We start from the raw sequence: 15,445 nt of genomic DNA on the forward strand, positions 1-15,445 counted from the left end.
CAAAGTAGCAAATGAGGACCCATGGCTATGGCATAGAAGGTTGTGTCACTTCAATATGGACTTGCTGAAAGAAATTTCTAAAAAGGAACTTGTTAGAGGTCTTCCAAAAATCAGATTTGAAAAAGACAGAATCTGTGATGCATGCCAATTTGGAAAACAAGTCAAGGTCTCTTTTAAACCTAAGAAATGTGTTTCCACTTCAAAACCACTTGAACTTCTGCACCTTGATCTATTTGGCCCTACACAGACTGCAAGCCTTGGTGGTAAGAGATATTGTTTTGTGATTGTTGATGACTACTCTCGATATACTTGGGTAATATTCCTTGCTCATAAAGATGATGCCTTTAAGAATTTTACCTCATTATTTGCTAAAGTACAAAATCTGCTTGGCTTGAAAATTGTCAGAATTAGAAGTGATAATGGGACAGAATTTAAGTTCTGTGGTTTTCCAGAATTTTGTGATCACAATGGTATTACCCATGAATTCTCTATTGCTAGAGTTCCTCAACAGAATGGAGTTGTAGAAAGAAAAAATAGAACTCTCCAAGAGGCTGCTAGAACCATGCTTAGTGAATGCAATTTACCAAAATATTTTTGGGCTGAAGCCATAAACACAGCCTGTTATACCATGAATAGAATTCTTCTAAGACCAATTTTGAACAAAACTTCCTATGAGCTCATGTATGATAAAAAGCCAGTAGTCAGCTACTTCAAAGTATTTGGTTGTAAATGTTTCATTTTGAATATCAAGGAACATCTTGGAAAGTTTGACAAGAAATCTGATGAAGGAATTTTCTTGGGATATTGTGAAAACAAAAGAGGTTTCAGAGTTTATAATCGTAGAACATTGATTATAGAGGAGGCTATACACATTACTTTTGATGAATCAAATGGTGACATTTCTATGAGTTGTGGTGAAGATGATGACACAGGTGTTCAAGAAGGACTAAAGAAACTAGCAATCAATGACCATGACTCTGCTTCACCAGAAACTGATTCAAAGGATAATGATGCTCAGATCAGTCCAGCTGAAGAAGTGAATAATAGAGATACCACTACTCCTAATGATCTTCCAAGAGCCTGGAAATTTGCTCATAATCATCCCAGGGAGCTCATAATTGGTGATCCTTCTGAAAAGGTCAGGACTCGTTCCTCTAGACACCTGGTAGATAATCTTGCTTTTGTATCACATATTGAACCAAAAAATGTTGTTGATGCTTTGAATGATGAGCACTGGATTTTAGCTATGGAAGAAGAGTTAATCCAATTTGAAAGAAACAAAGTCTGGACTCTGGTTGCCAGACCACAAGGCCATCCTATCATTGGCACAAAATGGGTGTTTAGAAACAAATTGAATGATAAAGGGGAGATTGTTAGAAATAAGGCTAGACTGGTGGCCAAAGGATACACTCAAGAAGAGGGAATAGACTTTGATGAGTCTTTTGCACCAGTAGCCAGGCTGGAATCCATAAGAATGTTTTTAGCATTTGCATGTTTCAAGAATTTTAAATTATTTCAAATGGATGTTAAGAGTGCTTTCTTAAATGGGTTTATAGATCAAGAAGTCTATGTTGACCAACCACCTGGTTTTGAAAATGTATCTTATCCAAATCACGTGTTTAAACTCTCAAAAGCTTTATATGGATTAAAGCAAGCTCCTAGAGCATGGTATGAACGTCTGAGTGGATTTCTGATTGAAAATGGTTTTAAAAGAGGCATTGTAGACACTACACTTTTTACAAAACAAAGCTCACAAGATCTTTTGATAGTGCAAATATATGTGGATGATATCATATTTGGTGCCACTAATGAAAATTTGTGCAAGGATTTTTCCATCATCATGCAAAAAGAGTTTGAAATGAGCATGATGGGAGAACTGAATTTCTTCCTTGGACTCCAAGTGATTCAAACCCATGATGGAACATTTATAAATCAAACAAAATACACCATGGAGTTGCTGAAAAGATTCAGAATGGAGGATTCAAAGCCTGTTGGGACACCTATGTGCACCTCTACCAAACTAGACAAAGATGAGGAAGGTATTAAAGTTGAGGAGAAGAAGTACAGAGGTATGATTGGAAGTTTACTTTATTTAACTGCTAGTAGGCCTGACATCATGTTTGCTGTGTGTTTATGTGCTCGATTTCAATCCTGTCCAAAGGAATCACACTTGAATGCAGTAAAAAGAATCTTGAGATATCTTAAAGGAACCTTAAATTTTGGCTTGTGGTATCCAAAATGTTATGAACTTCCTTTGTGTGGATTCTCTGATGCTGATTTTGGAGGTTGTAAAATAGATAGAAAAAGTACTACTGGTATATGCAACTTTCTTGGAAATTGCTTGGTCTCTTGGTTTAGTAAAAAACAAAATATTATCTCACTGTCCACTACTGAAGCTGAGTATGTTGCTGCTGGTGCTTGTTGTGCTCAATTGTTGTGGATGAAAAACACACTAAATGATTTCGGTTTAGTGTATGAATGTGTACCCATGTACTGTGACAACACCAGTGCAATTAATCTAACAAAAAATCCCATTCAACACTCTAGGACTAAGCACATTGATATTAAGCATCATTTCATTCGCGATCTTGTCTCAAAGGGGATAATCCGTGTTGAGTTTGTTTGTTCTAAAGAACAGATCGCTGATATACTCACAAAAGCTCTTCCGCTAGATCAATTTGTGTCTTTGAGGACTAAATTGGGTGTTACAGAAAAAATGTTCTGAGTCCTATTTCCAGTCAATCCTTATCGGACGTCCGATGAATTGGAACGGACGTCCGACAGTGTTCTTCATCCAAGGTCCAGAAAATCCCTGGCTCGGACGGTTGTGTCGGACGCATCACTTCGTTCGGACGTCCGACACTCAAAAAATTGAGTCCTATAAGACAGTTATCCACTCTTCTCAATTCATTTTCCTTCATAAGTCTCGGACGCGACCTTTCAGTTTCTCTAAAATTTGAAATTCAAATTCCTCTCTCCTCAAACCAAGTTTCGAGAAATTGACTCAACCAACTCCATTACACCTCTCCTGCTCATTAATCATTCATAAAAGGCACTCCTAACACCCAACTACCCCAAAATTCCTAATTTACATTCGAAACCCTAAAATCATATAACCCTCTCCTTGCGGCTTCTCAGTATTCATCAGTTGGTTCTTACTGCACTCTTTCTTTGTACACCACACTCCTTATCCAAAAACATATCCACATTGCATCATGGTCAGAATGAGAGGAGGATCTTCTAGTGTCGGACGATCCTTTAGGCTTAGGGATGAAGATATTGAAATTTTGGAACCACCTCCTGTGGCACCCAAAAAGAAGACTGTAACCCGTAGTGGTAAGGTGAAGCAGACTGCCCAAAGAAAACTGGATATCCAAACTGCTGAATCATCTGATGAACAGTTGGATGGGCAGAACTCTGAAGAGAACATTGTTGGTAGAAATGAGGAACCAGAACAGGCTGACCAGGGAGATAAAACTGTCACAAGATCCTCTGCCAAAAGAAAGAGGTCCGCTAAGAGGAAGAGCACTCCTCAATCCAAGAAAAAACAGTCTGCTGATCCCACTGATGATCAGCAGAATGAAGAGAACACTACTGGGAGTAAGAAGACTCCTGAACCTTCCACCAGGAAGTCTCCAAGGACTAGATCTGAGGCTCAAAATGTGGAAGCATCTGCCACACAAACTTCAAGCAAGAAACGCTCTGGAAAGGATCCTGTGTCTCAACCAGTTGAAGAACCCACTCCTCTTCCGAAATTCATTGATGATGAAGCCAGAGACAGATTTGAGTTGGTCTCTCAAAAAGGTTTTATCACCCAAAGGCTTATCATTCCCTATGAATTCCGTAAACTTGATCTTGAATCTGTTGTCAAACTGTTTGAATTCCAGAAATGGACCCATATTCTGACCATTCCTAATGTCTTTTACCCTGACATGCTATATCAATTCTTTGCTAATCTTAGAAAGGGTAAATCACACACTGAACTCATCTCTAGGGTCAATTCTGTGGACATCATGTTAACTCCTGACATTGTGAACTCCATTTTGAAAACCAGCATTGAACCCAGTTTCAAAGGAAAAATTGCAAATTTTTTTTTCATATGAGGAATTTCCTTCTGCCTATCATCACTTTTACAGTGCTAAACTCATGACTTATTTTCAATCCAAATTCAACACCCCTGCTGAGGCAAGATTGGATGATCTCAGTCCTCAGAATCTGATCATCTTCACTATCATCTCGAATCTGTTGGTGCCAACTGATGGCCACAGAACAGATGCAAATAAAATGGAACTCTATCTTTTCTACTGCTTTGTTGAAAAAATCCGCATTGACTTTGGATTTGTAATGTGCAAATTTCTGCTCAAAATCAGCACTGATAGTCGTAGGAAGCTTTCCTATGGCAGATTTCTGACCCCCATTTTTGCTCATTTTGACATACCCTTTTCTGGCAAATCTCCAAAAGAAAGTGCATCTTCAGTTTTCTCCAAAGCTTACTTTGAAAGAAAGAATCTAAAATTTTTTGAGGGTCATTGGTGCTACAAAGAGACTGTAGCCGAGTCTAGAAGAAAAAATTTGCATGAAACTCCTGTCACTCCTAGAACTCCCCGTGATCAGTCAGGGTATATATCTCCTTTCACCATTCATCCCAGAAAGTCTGCCAGTAAGTCCTTCTCTTCCAATTCTGAGGTCATCTCCCTGCTTGAAGACCTCAAACAGCATGTTATGCTTCTTGAAGATGGTCTCATGATGACCATGACCTCTGCCCAACAATCCTCCTTTCTTGAAAAAAGGAATCTTCTTGTGCCCCCTATACCTGAAACAAATGAAGCTGCTCATCAGAAAGAACCAAGAACTGAGCCCACAAGGCCAACCACTGGTGATGAGACTACTCCAGCTTCTAGTTCTCAGCCCAAGGATAAAGGCAAGGCTCCAGTAACTGAGGAAGCATCTGAAGATAGTGATGAAGAAACTGAGGAAGAAGAGGATCCTGCACAGTATCGTCTGGCCAGGAGAAGGCCTGGATCATCTAAAATCACCATCTAGGCACTACTAGGTCACTGCACCTTTATCTAGGATTATAGTTCATCTTTTTGCATTGCACTTTTGTATCAAGTGCTGAACACCTGGTCTGTAATATCTAGCAATATTTTCTGTTTCTAAATTAAGTGTTTTGTTATGAATGTTTTGAATATGTGTTATAGTTGGTTATGTGTTTATGTTTGAATGTTTCTAATTGATTCCAAATTGTGCTGAATATTGTTACTGTGTATACTGATATTGCTTCTGATGGAATGATATTGCTTCTGATATTGCTTCTGTATACTGTGTGATGACAAAAAGGGGGAGATGGTATATGATTGAAATTGGATTTGGTTTAACACTGGTGGTGTAGAGCAACTAGTTAGGGGGAGTCAGTCTCAGGGGGAGTTGTGTTAAATTTAATTATGCACCTCGTTAGGGGGAGTCAGTCTCAGGGGGAGTTGCTACAATTTTTGCTCTATCCAATTGTTTTGTCATCATCAAAAAGGGGGAGATTGTTTATCTCAACTCATATCTTTTGATGATTACAAAACAAATGGATATTTCTAATACCTCTTGTAGAAATCCTTTTCAGAAATGAACCAAACAGGTCTGAGGCTTTAAAGCAGAAAAAGGAGATCAAAAAGTATGAAGATTGCTGAGGATGATGTCGGACGCACAAAAGGAAAGTATCGGACGTCCGATATCCTTTGAGCATCTTCGGACGAGTAAAGAACTCAGACTCGGACGTCCGAAGAAGACAAGCCAGAGGTTCGATGACTATTAATCATGATCGGACGCTCAACATCTGTGTATCGGACGTCCAACAAGTATTGCTGCTCTTCGGACACAACACTCTGAACGCATCGGCCGGCCGAAGGATTTCAAGAAAACTTCCAGAACTCATTGATCTCGTTCGGACGCATAAAATCCAACCATCGGACGTCCGACAGCACCAACGGCTAGTTGACTCTTCAGCTGCCTTCTACCCGTTGATAGCATTAATTGAGGAATTCTCTGGTCTCCTATAAAAGGAACAAAGTCAATCACCTCAGAACAACTTTGTACATCAAGCCTATATCAGATTGTGAGTGATTCAAGTGCTAGAATACTCAAAAGAAACATTTGTATTCCTTGCATGTGCAATCTTCGTGTAGCTGTTTTTTCAAGTGTGACATAGCTTCTTCAATAGTGTAGCATAGAGAGGGTTTGCGAGTGTTTGTAAAACTTCCTTGCTTGACCAAGTGTGTTTTGGGGCAAGAAGGAAGTGATCCCTTCCTTGTACACATTAGATTGGTTGCAAGACTATTCAGCTTGAAGTAACTTGGTATATAATAGAGGTGTTCAAACATCAGTTGTGTTTGAAGCTTGGTTTGGTTCTTTACTCTCATTTACTGCTTTTCTATATAAACTGCTCTTCTCCTCATCTCACTAATACCTGTGCTACTATATTATCTTGTTCATTGAGAAACATTTTGAAAAAGAAGGGCTGTCTGTCAAAAAAAGGGTTGAATATTTACTAGCAGGTTTTTGAAAGCCTAATTCACCCCCCCTCTTAGGTTGTCTTCGATCCTAAAAGTGTCGACTCTTGCGTCAAAAGGTGGTACTTTCTATGAGTACGTGGTCGTATAGCGGTAGGAGCTGAGTAACCGGGCTCCTTCATCCAAAAATGTTGGAGTTCGCGTCTAAAAGGCTCCGGCGGCTAGAGACTAAGTCTTTTTGTGTTAATTATTATTATAAAACAAAAAAAAACGAACGAACGAGAAAGAAAAAAGAGAAGGAAGAATAAATAATAGGGAAGCTTGCCGGTTTATGGACTTAATATGGAGACTTGTGTGAATATTTGGACTATTAGTTGATAAATGTTATACGCCATTCCTTTTTCTTAGATTAGCTAATTTAGAAATTGAAGGAATTTGTGGTTTAGAGGCTAACTGGGGGGATGCTTCTCGGATTTTAATCACTAGTGCTCGATATATAGTTTTTCTTGATATCTTGGCAATTTGGTAGATAGAACAATGACCATTATCAAATTTTGGTGTCTGTACACTTTTCTTATGCTTGAGGGCAAGCATGGTTTAGGTGTGGAGGGAATTGATAGGTTGCAATTTTATTATTTATTTTATAACTAATTTCCCCTATTACCTGACCCGATGTGAACTAATTGTTGGATTCTACTCACTTTTAGTATTTGGCATTTATTTCAGGAAGTAGAACAAAAATATGATAACAAGTACCAATTTGACAGAAAAGGAATGCAAGTGGCAGCGCTTGTCCTAGGGGCAATTTTGGAAAAGATAAAAATCTTTGGGCCCTTTCTTTTGGGCATGGGTTGGACCGAAAAAGGGTTGGTTCCTTTCCTAGCTGACAGGCCGCACAGGAGGTGATGGCTAAAAGGAGAGCCGCGGCACATGGGAGTTAGACATTAGAATAGGAACCATTACATTGCAGAGAACAAGCACTATTTTTCTTTAGCTTCACTTTGACTTTTCTTTCTAGTTTTGCATTGCTTTTCTTCACGCATGTCAGGATGAAGCAACTTTTTCCCCTTAGCTTTGACTTTTCCTCCTTGTACCTTTTGAATGGCTTTGCTCTACGGATGCTAGGAATAATAAAGAGATTAAATTGTTGCCTGTGACTTTCATTTGCTGTCCAATTGTTCGACAAATTGCGGCTTCCTGAAATGCAGACAATGGCCGTGACTTTTGCTGAAATTTCCCGTGGACTTAGTTCACCAAATATGAACTAATTTCCTCATCCTAATCTAGAAACGACGGATGCTTTGGGTTGCCTAAAAAAATTGTGAGATCGATTTAATTTAATTTTTCCCTTTTATTTATTGGTATTCGCGTATTCCTTGATTGCTATGCTTATGGTTATTCAATTAATTAATTGTCTTGGATCCGGATAATTAAATGATTTGGTAACCTATTGTCAATTAGGGCATTACATCTGTAGTTGTTTAATTGTCCTGAAATAGTGACAACTGGCACGATTAGATTCGTGTCAGGGGAATACGCGGGCTAATCTAAAATAACCCTGGTAGTGCGTTATTTGGTTAAAATAGGGCTCCTCTAATACGTAAGGCAGTTGGGGAATTAAATCTTACGGGCGTACCTAGGATTATTCCCTAATTAGAGCAGTGATTAACGGGCTTACCTTAATCATCGACACAGTAAGGAGGGGTTGACTGCCATCGCTTGTTTGGTAGTTATAACCTATTTATTGAAAAATAATTGGGATTGCCTTTGCTTCGATGATCAATTAGGTGAACCATTGCTGAAGTTATTTCTTGGCTAGACTTTTAATTAATATTACCTTAATTTTAGTGAATTGCCATTTGACTTTTAGTTGCCTACTTTATTTTATTTTTAAGTGTTTTCTTGTTTTAGACCTTTAATTATTGTTACTCTGAGTTCAGTGAACTATTGCTTAATTTCTAGTCAGTTATTTATTTTTATTTTCTTATTTGAATTTACTCGATTGTCATCATTCCTACAAAATCACCTCCTGTGTTATTTTGAATTTCTTAAGAGACAAACATACCTAGTCCCTGTGGATACGACCCTACTTGCCCTGTCTACAAATTTATAATTATTTGTGAGAAAATAACCATCCCCTTTCAGGTATATCGGATCAAACAAACTCTTCGGGAACAAGGTGAATCAAGTAACCCATTGCACATCTAGAGTCCCTGCTCCAGTACTTGGAATTGGGTTTTGGTCATTTTAACTGGCAATTAGGTTTAATTTTATTATTGTGCAGGCTTCGACACCCAGTCATTTTTCGAGACTATATTTGAATTAAGAGTGTATTAATTTTGGAAAAGTAAGAATGATCAATAGTAAATTAAGAAAAGTCGTGAGGACTCGAAAATTTATTTATTTTAAACTCCTGTTACGAGTTTATTTAAATATGTAATTGCCTGTTTGTCCGAAATATTATTTTCTAATCTTTTTAGATCCAATTACATGGAACTATGACTTACACATATTTTTAAAATGACTTGTTATGGAAATTAATTTTCGGAAACTCGTTTAGTGAGAATAGTGAATACGCATTTTCGAGACATAGATCGATTGGGAATATAGTAAGTTTGAAAAATTGGAGACTTATACATTAGTCTTAAAAATAGGTATTTTTATGTTAAAGTACTCAAGTATTAGTTAGTTATACTATCGTCATATGAATTCCTTAGAAATTTCGCGTATATCGAGACGAAGCGGTTATTTGGAGATTTTAGAAATTTATTGTAGACTATTAAGAGTGAATAATTATAATGTTTAAGAAAGTGCATTGGAGGTTTAGTGTACAAGTGAAACAAACCCGAGAGGAAACGAGTACGAAACGCCCGCGTACACGCACTAGTCTTGGTTGATTTTTGGAGTATTCTTAGCCACACATTCTTAAGCTTCCTCAAGAAGCTTTTGCAGCTGCAACAACCTTTCTTTTCTCCTCTAACAGCCGTGCATCACCCCAAGGAAGAAGACAACCAAAATTCTTCTTCAACTACTCCCTCATTTCTCACCCGAATCACTCCAAAATTTAACTACAACTTACAAACAACTTGGAGATTCACTTAAACTAGGAAGAAAACTTCATTTCCACGATTTTCTTGGGCTTCATTGGACCGAAAATTCTGTCTTAGTTCATCTAAGAAGGTAAACCACGATCAACCCTTCAAATCTTGCTTTATGGAAGTAGTAGTGCACATATAAGCTCATGCATGCATGTGGGTAGCTTGCTTATGTTGGAAAAATTGTTGTGTGGGCTCTATGAACTCCCACTTTGGTTGGATGGATTGATTTGATGAATGATGATGCTATTAATGTTGGTTTAGTGTTTAAATTAGTGGAACAATGTTGTATTGTTGGTAGAAATTCAAAGGGGAGTGAAGGTAAAAAGTTTTCAATTCTGCCCCTATGTTGTCCGTGACCCTTAGGGTGATTTTTCGTGGTTCTAATGGCTTATTTATGATGTATATATATTGTGTGTGTTGTGTAAAATGTTTCATCATAACGTGACTTGGTTGGTCAAACGTTGAAATTTTGGAAGTTCGGCAAATATGAAAATTTTCCCGTCACTGCCCTGGCAGTGTTTTTCGTACTGCCATAACTTTTTACTCCGATGTCTCTGATGTCGAAATCGAGTGCCGTTTGTGGCACTAGAAACTAGACATTTCTAGCTTTCCAACGGTATAAAATGCACATTATGATTCCACCTGAGTAGTCCATACCAATCGTTTAAACATGACTGTCCTGTTTCGCTAGTTCACCGGAAGCTCTGTTTTGAGCAGCAAATTGATGTTCAAATATGAGCTAGTTATGGATAGAGTTTGTGTGAGAACCCACATTTTAAAATAAAATTTCCCCAAACTACATGCCTTGCACCAAGATTTAAACCACCTCTTATATGCCCTAGCATTATATTTTACAATGTATTACAACAATTCCTTTGTATTGACCCTCACTTTAAAACACAATTTTCTTATTTACATGCCTTATTATAAGATCTAGACCATTCAATATATGCCTTTACAATATATTTCCTATGTATTATAATAATTTCCATGCATTACGTTTCATTACATTTTACTTGAAGTAAAATTTTATTTTGAGTTGGATTCTAATAGTTCACCACTTGCATTTTACCAAGTGTTCTTTTATTAGTGGAAGAGACTTTATGTGAGTGATTATAGGTGTTAAATTAGGATTGGTACATTTGGAAAGGTATAAATACCATTAGTCAAAGGATTAAGAGAAATTGTGGTCAAGAAGAGAGAGATGTGGCAAAACCCTAGCCATGGACTTGTTTGACCAAAGATTAATAAGACAATTTAAACTAAACTTGGCTCTTTGTTTTAGTATGTTGGCCGAAATTCCTAGCTTCAAAAGAGAGTGAGAGAGAGAGCTCCATAAACTTGTCTTTTACCCTTAGTAAATCAAGAGCAACCAAATCAAAAAAGAAATATCTAGAGTTTGTGAGAAAACTTTCTTCAATCCTAGTGGTTGATTCAAGCTTTGAGGTTTTCATTTTGGTGGATTGACTTGATGGTCCAAGCTACTCACAAGAAAGGAAAGTACACCTTAAATGTTAGTTTTATGGTGATAAATCGTGTGTTTCAAGTGTTAATGGCAAACCATAAGTTTTTTGGGTTGTGAGTTGAAGTAATCTCTTGAATTAGACAAAAGAGTAATTAGTTAGAAAGCATGCCTACCAAGTGTTTGATGAAATGCATGCACTTTATTCATGATTGTTTATAAAATATTAACATGTTTTAAAGCCCTTTGGAGTGAGATATAACACTTGGTATGTGATTTAAGTGGAAATCATGAAAGGATGAAAGTTAGAAAATTTGGAGAAGGTGCTGTCTGAAATTTCACGGACTTGCTGCCCTGTTTTGCTTGGATATTTTTGTGCTTAATATGGCTACAAATGTGAGGGATATATGTTGTGTTATGTGTGTGGAGGTTGCTTACAAAAAATTAGCCAATTTGGTTGGATAAATTTTGAGTTATGAGCAAAGAGGCAAAACTGGACTAGGTCCAGGAATTTTCTGACCAGTGATCTTGTGAGGGTCATAACGTTTCCCTCGTTGATCAGAATTGAGTACCGTTTGTGGCATTTCAAAGTAGACTATTAGAGCTTTAAAATGGTATCAAGTACATTTTCTGGGTCATCCCGAGCGATTCGTGGCGAGTCTTGAAAGTTGGCTGCCCGTTTATTACTGTTCATCCGAGACTGTCCAGAAAATTCATTTGGTTGTTTGATTTTGAACCACTTACATTTGGATTTTGGAAATGGTTTATTCTACTCAAATATAGCCTTGTGAACCTAGTTTCCAACGCCACCAATGGAACCTAATTCCGACTTTTCTACAGTGCATTATAACCATTTTCCCGAGACTGCCGGGCAAGACTGTTCAATCTGAGAAAAAAGGAACCCTTAAGCCTAAATGAAACCTTTCTTTTGCCGAGCTTTCATGTACACATTAAACTTATTTTCTCATGAACTTTTACCATGGTATAGACCTCATTGCATGCCAGATTTAGTAGCCTAGACTACTCACTTGGTTTCTTAATGAACCTATAATTTAGTGAGGAACGAATCTAATTGTTAAAAATTTCACTCGTTGCCCTAGGTTTGGGGAAACGAAGGTGACTGTAACTGAGACATTTGACGTTGATTACTACTTTTGCTTGACAGGTGAGTGTTCCACTACCTGCTACCTGTTATGTGAAAAATCGAAATATTTGAAATACTTGATTTATGACTGTTGGAGCCAAGTACTGTTTTGATAAAATGGAGGCGAACGTGTACTTTATCGCACTCGACCTCCCTTGTTTTCTAATGAGGCTCTGTGTACTGTTATTATGAGATGTGATTTCTCTATATATGACTGTGTTTAAGTTGTTTGGGTAATATCCCATCAACTGCTGCTACTGTTTGGGTACCCAACCTCTTAGGTGAGTCGGTTATATCGAGCCAGCAAAGCTTTGGTCGAGAAGGCCAATAAACCTTGAGGACTGATGTTTGGAGGTCCTTGGTGAAGTATAGCCGTTGTGCGTGCTTGTTGTGTTGGCCAGCACCACCAGTGGTAAAATCCTCGACTTGATCCTGTTTCTTTGGAATCTTGAATTCCTGGTATACTCGAGTATTACCAAACTACTGTTTGTGGCGTGTGGGCCCTGTAGGGGGTTGATTAGTGAACGGAGATTGATGAAAGTGGTGTTCTATGGATCCTATATACTATGCATACAAGTGTTGACGGAGTGTCAACAGGTGGCAATTATGATCAATCTCAATTGGATCTTTGGCTTTTGAAAGCCACCCGTATCCTTGAATTGAACTATGATTAAACTGTTATTCTACTGTACGGTGTTTATTTGATTATTTTGTGACCTTATGTGATTATGTGTTTACTTGTTTTACTTGGAACCTCATTGAGTTTTAACTCACCCCATTCTCTTTGTTTTCCTTAACAAATTGGGGATGGATTGATCAAGAGCTTTCTTAGCTTTATTTTGTTTTGAACTTGTATTTTGAGATTGTAAACTTTTGTTTAAGACGACCTTACTTTTGACTTCCGTAAGCTTGAAGCTATAAGTTCGACTTATGTTATGTAAGTTATGTATGGAGTGATAAGTTGACATTTAATATGTGTATGCTAAGCTTTTAGATTGTTGGTGTAGTGTTTATGTTTAATTGAGGTTACACTCCCGTGAATGGAAGATATCTCATCCGCTTCATTTGAGTGATTAGTATTTTGATCGACTGAGCCCCAACGAGAGCTGGGCAGGCAGTGCGCTGATACCCTTGGGTTCGCCCTAGGGAGAGGTGGGGTCGTCACTGTTGGTATCAGAGCTTAGGCTTTAGATCCTTGTAGTATATCCTAGACTTAAACGTTTGGGATGCTGGACTGTTGGATTGGTTTAAAAGTTAAGTGACCACTAAAAAGGATAAGAATTAGAGCCTAGGGTTGAATTGGCCTGGACGAGTTAGGTATTTTCGAATTGAGGATTATATGCGATTATTTTCCCTTAAAAGTACTTACGTTTTATCAACACTTTGTGTAGGATGGACGGATCTTATGGCCCTAGCGATAGACCAGTTGGCGAGACGCCCTGTGAGGACTTACCGATGATTAGATATCAGACCAGGCCTGGACGAGCTAGAGCATATTGGAGCCCATCTGACTGCTATAGGCATTGTGAGTGTCAGCATATTTACACTTATCCTAATGAAGTAGTTCTGGCCGTAGTGAAGGAGCGAAAGGTCCTAGCGAGGGACAATACTAAGCTTGGATTTGAAATGAATTACCTGAAAAAAACTATTGAAATGCAAGTTAAGCGGATTAAGGAACTTGAGTATGATGTGGTCAAGGGCCGAGAAATGGTTGATGACCTGGGCGCGCAGCTTGGCGAAGTGCAAGAGCGCATGGTTAAGAGGGCCAGGAAAGTGAGGAATAGAGCAGAGTTCATTTTGAATATTTGTGATGATCTGCTGGGAGAAGTGAGTGATGAGGCTTCTCACATTGGAGGTGACACAGTAGCTGAACTCACCCACTCTGGGGGCTCAACTAGCCCTACGACGGATTAAGCCTCTACTTCTAGGCTATTACTTTGGATGATTTTGATTATTATACATAGAAAGGTTAGGGGAGGTTGTGACTTGGTGGTTGTACAGCTTTCTTTTGACCACTTGTCCTAGGTTTTTGTTTGATATGACTGTACGACTATATCTGTACTCTTGAGGCTCATACTTGCTACTTTTGGTCCTGTTATTTTATAAATGACTGTTAAGAGCCTTTACGTACAGTGTTTTGATTGTTGACTTGGACCTTTGACTTTTGACATTATTTCGGCATTGGCCTTTAATTGCTTTTCAATTTCACTCGTTTATCGTGACTCCGATTCTATTTCTTATATGACCTTTAAATATGAATAAGCATATATTGTATACCCCTATTTGCTTACCCTGTTAGTTATAATATTTGGGCCCTAGACTAGTGAGTAATAATGGAGACTAGACGACAATATGGTTGGGGCCATGGCTGTGGATCTAGGTAGGTCCAGGACTAAGAGGAGGAATAAAGGTCTGTAGTCAATTAGAACTAAGGACTCGAATGTGAAGAAAGAGACCAGGTAGCTACAGCTATCAATCGTATGACTGATCTACTATTTACTGGCCCGTTTGGTTGACCATCGAGGTCAAGTACCGGATAACTAGTAAAGGAACCTTGAAGTAAGTGAAGATAGGGCCCTGAAACGGTTCCAAAGTTCGCTCCCCCTAAATTTCTTAGAGGACCAGATCCCAAAGCTGCCGAGAACTGGTTTGAAAGAATGGAAGATATTTTTGCTGTTTCGCGTGGTCTCTGCGCGGAGTGAGTTTGGGATCAGGTGGTGTTCTTGGGGTTAAGTTATGAATCAAGACTGTTATAAGCATAAACCCTTTATCAGGGTACTTGGGAGAAATACATATGTACATCAGGTAGGAATCTCTAATATGGGTGATTTACTCTTGGGACCGGCCGGCTCGAGTTGTGAATTACTTTATTGTGGATTCTTGTACTTGAGTACCAAAAGGTGGAGAGCACTAGAATAAGGGTTTGTATCTTGATTGCACTTGAGATAAGTTTTAATGGCAAAAGTCAAGGCGCGGAAGATTCAAACACTTGACCTAGTTATTGGACTGATTGAGGGAATGGATCTCAGAAGTTATCATGGACTAATCTAGAAATAGTCTGTTAGGATTTCTATAGACAGTGGCTAGATTGTAGTGTACATCGAGAAATTTGCACTGAAGACCTATTTCCTTCTCATATGACTGTGAAGACTTGATAAGTGTTTATTTTAAATATGGGTATTTCTACCCCTCTTGTGATATTCTTTCCTATATTTCCTTGACAACTATCCACTAATGTCTA

This window comes from Coffea arabica, chromosome 5c, assembly GCF_036785885.1.
Source record: "Coffea arabica cultivar ET-39 chromosome 5c, Coffea Arabica ET-39 HiFi, whole genome shotgun sequence".
In the NCBI taxonomy this organism is placed as follows: domain Eukaryota; kingdom Viridiplantae; phylum Streptophyta; class Magnoliopsida; order Gentianales; family Rubiaceae; genus Coffea; species Coffea arabica.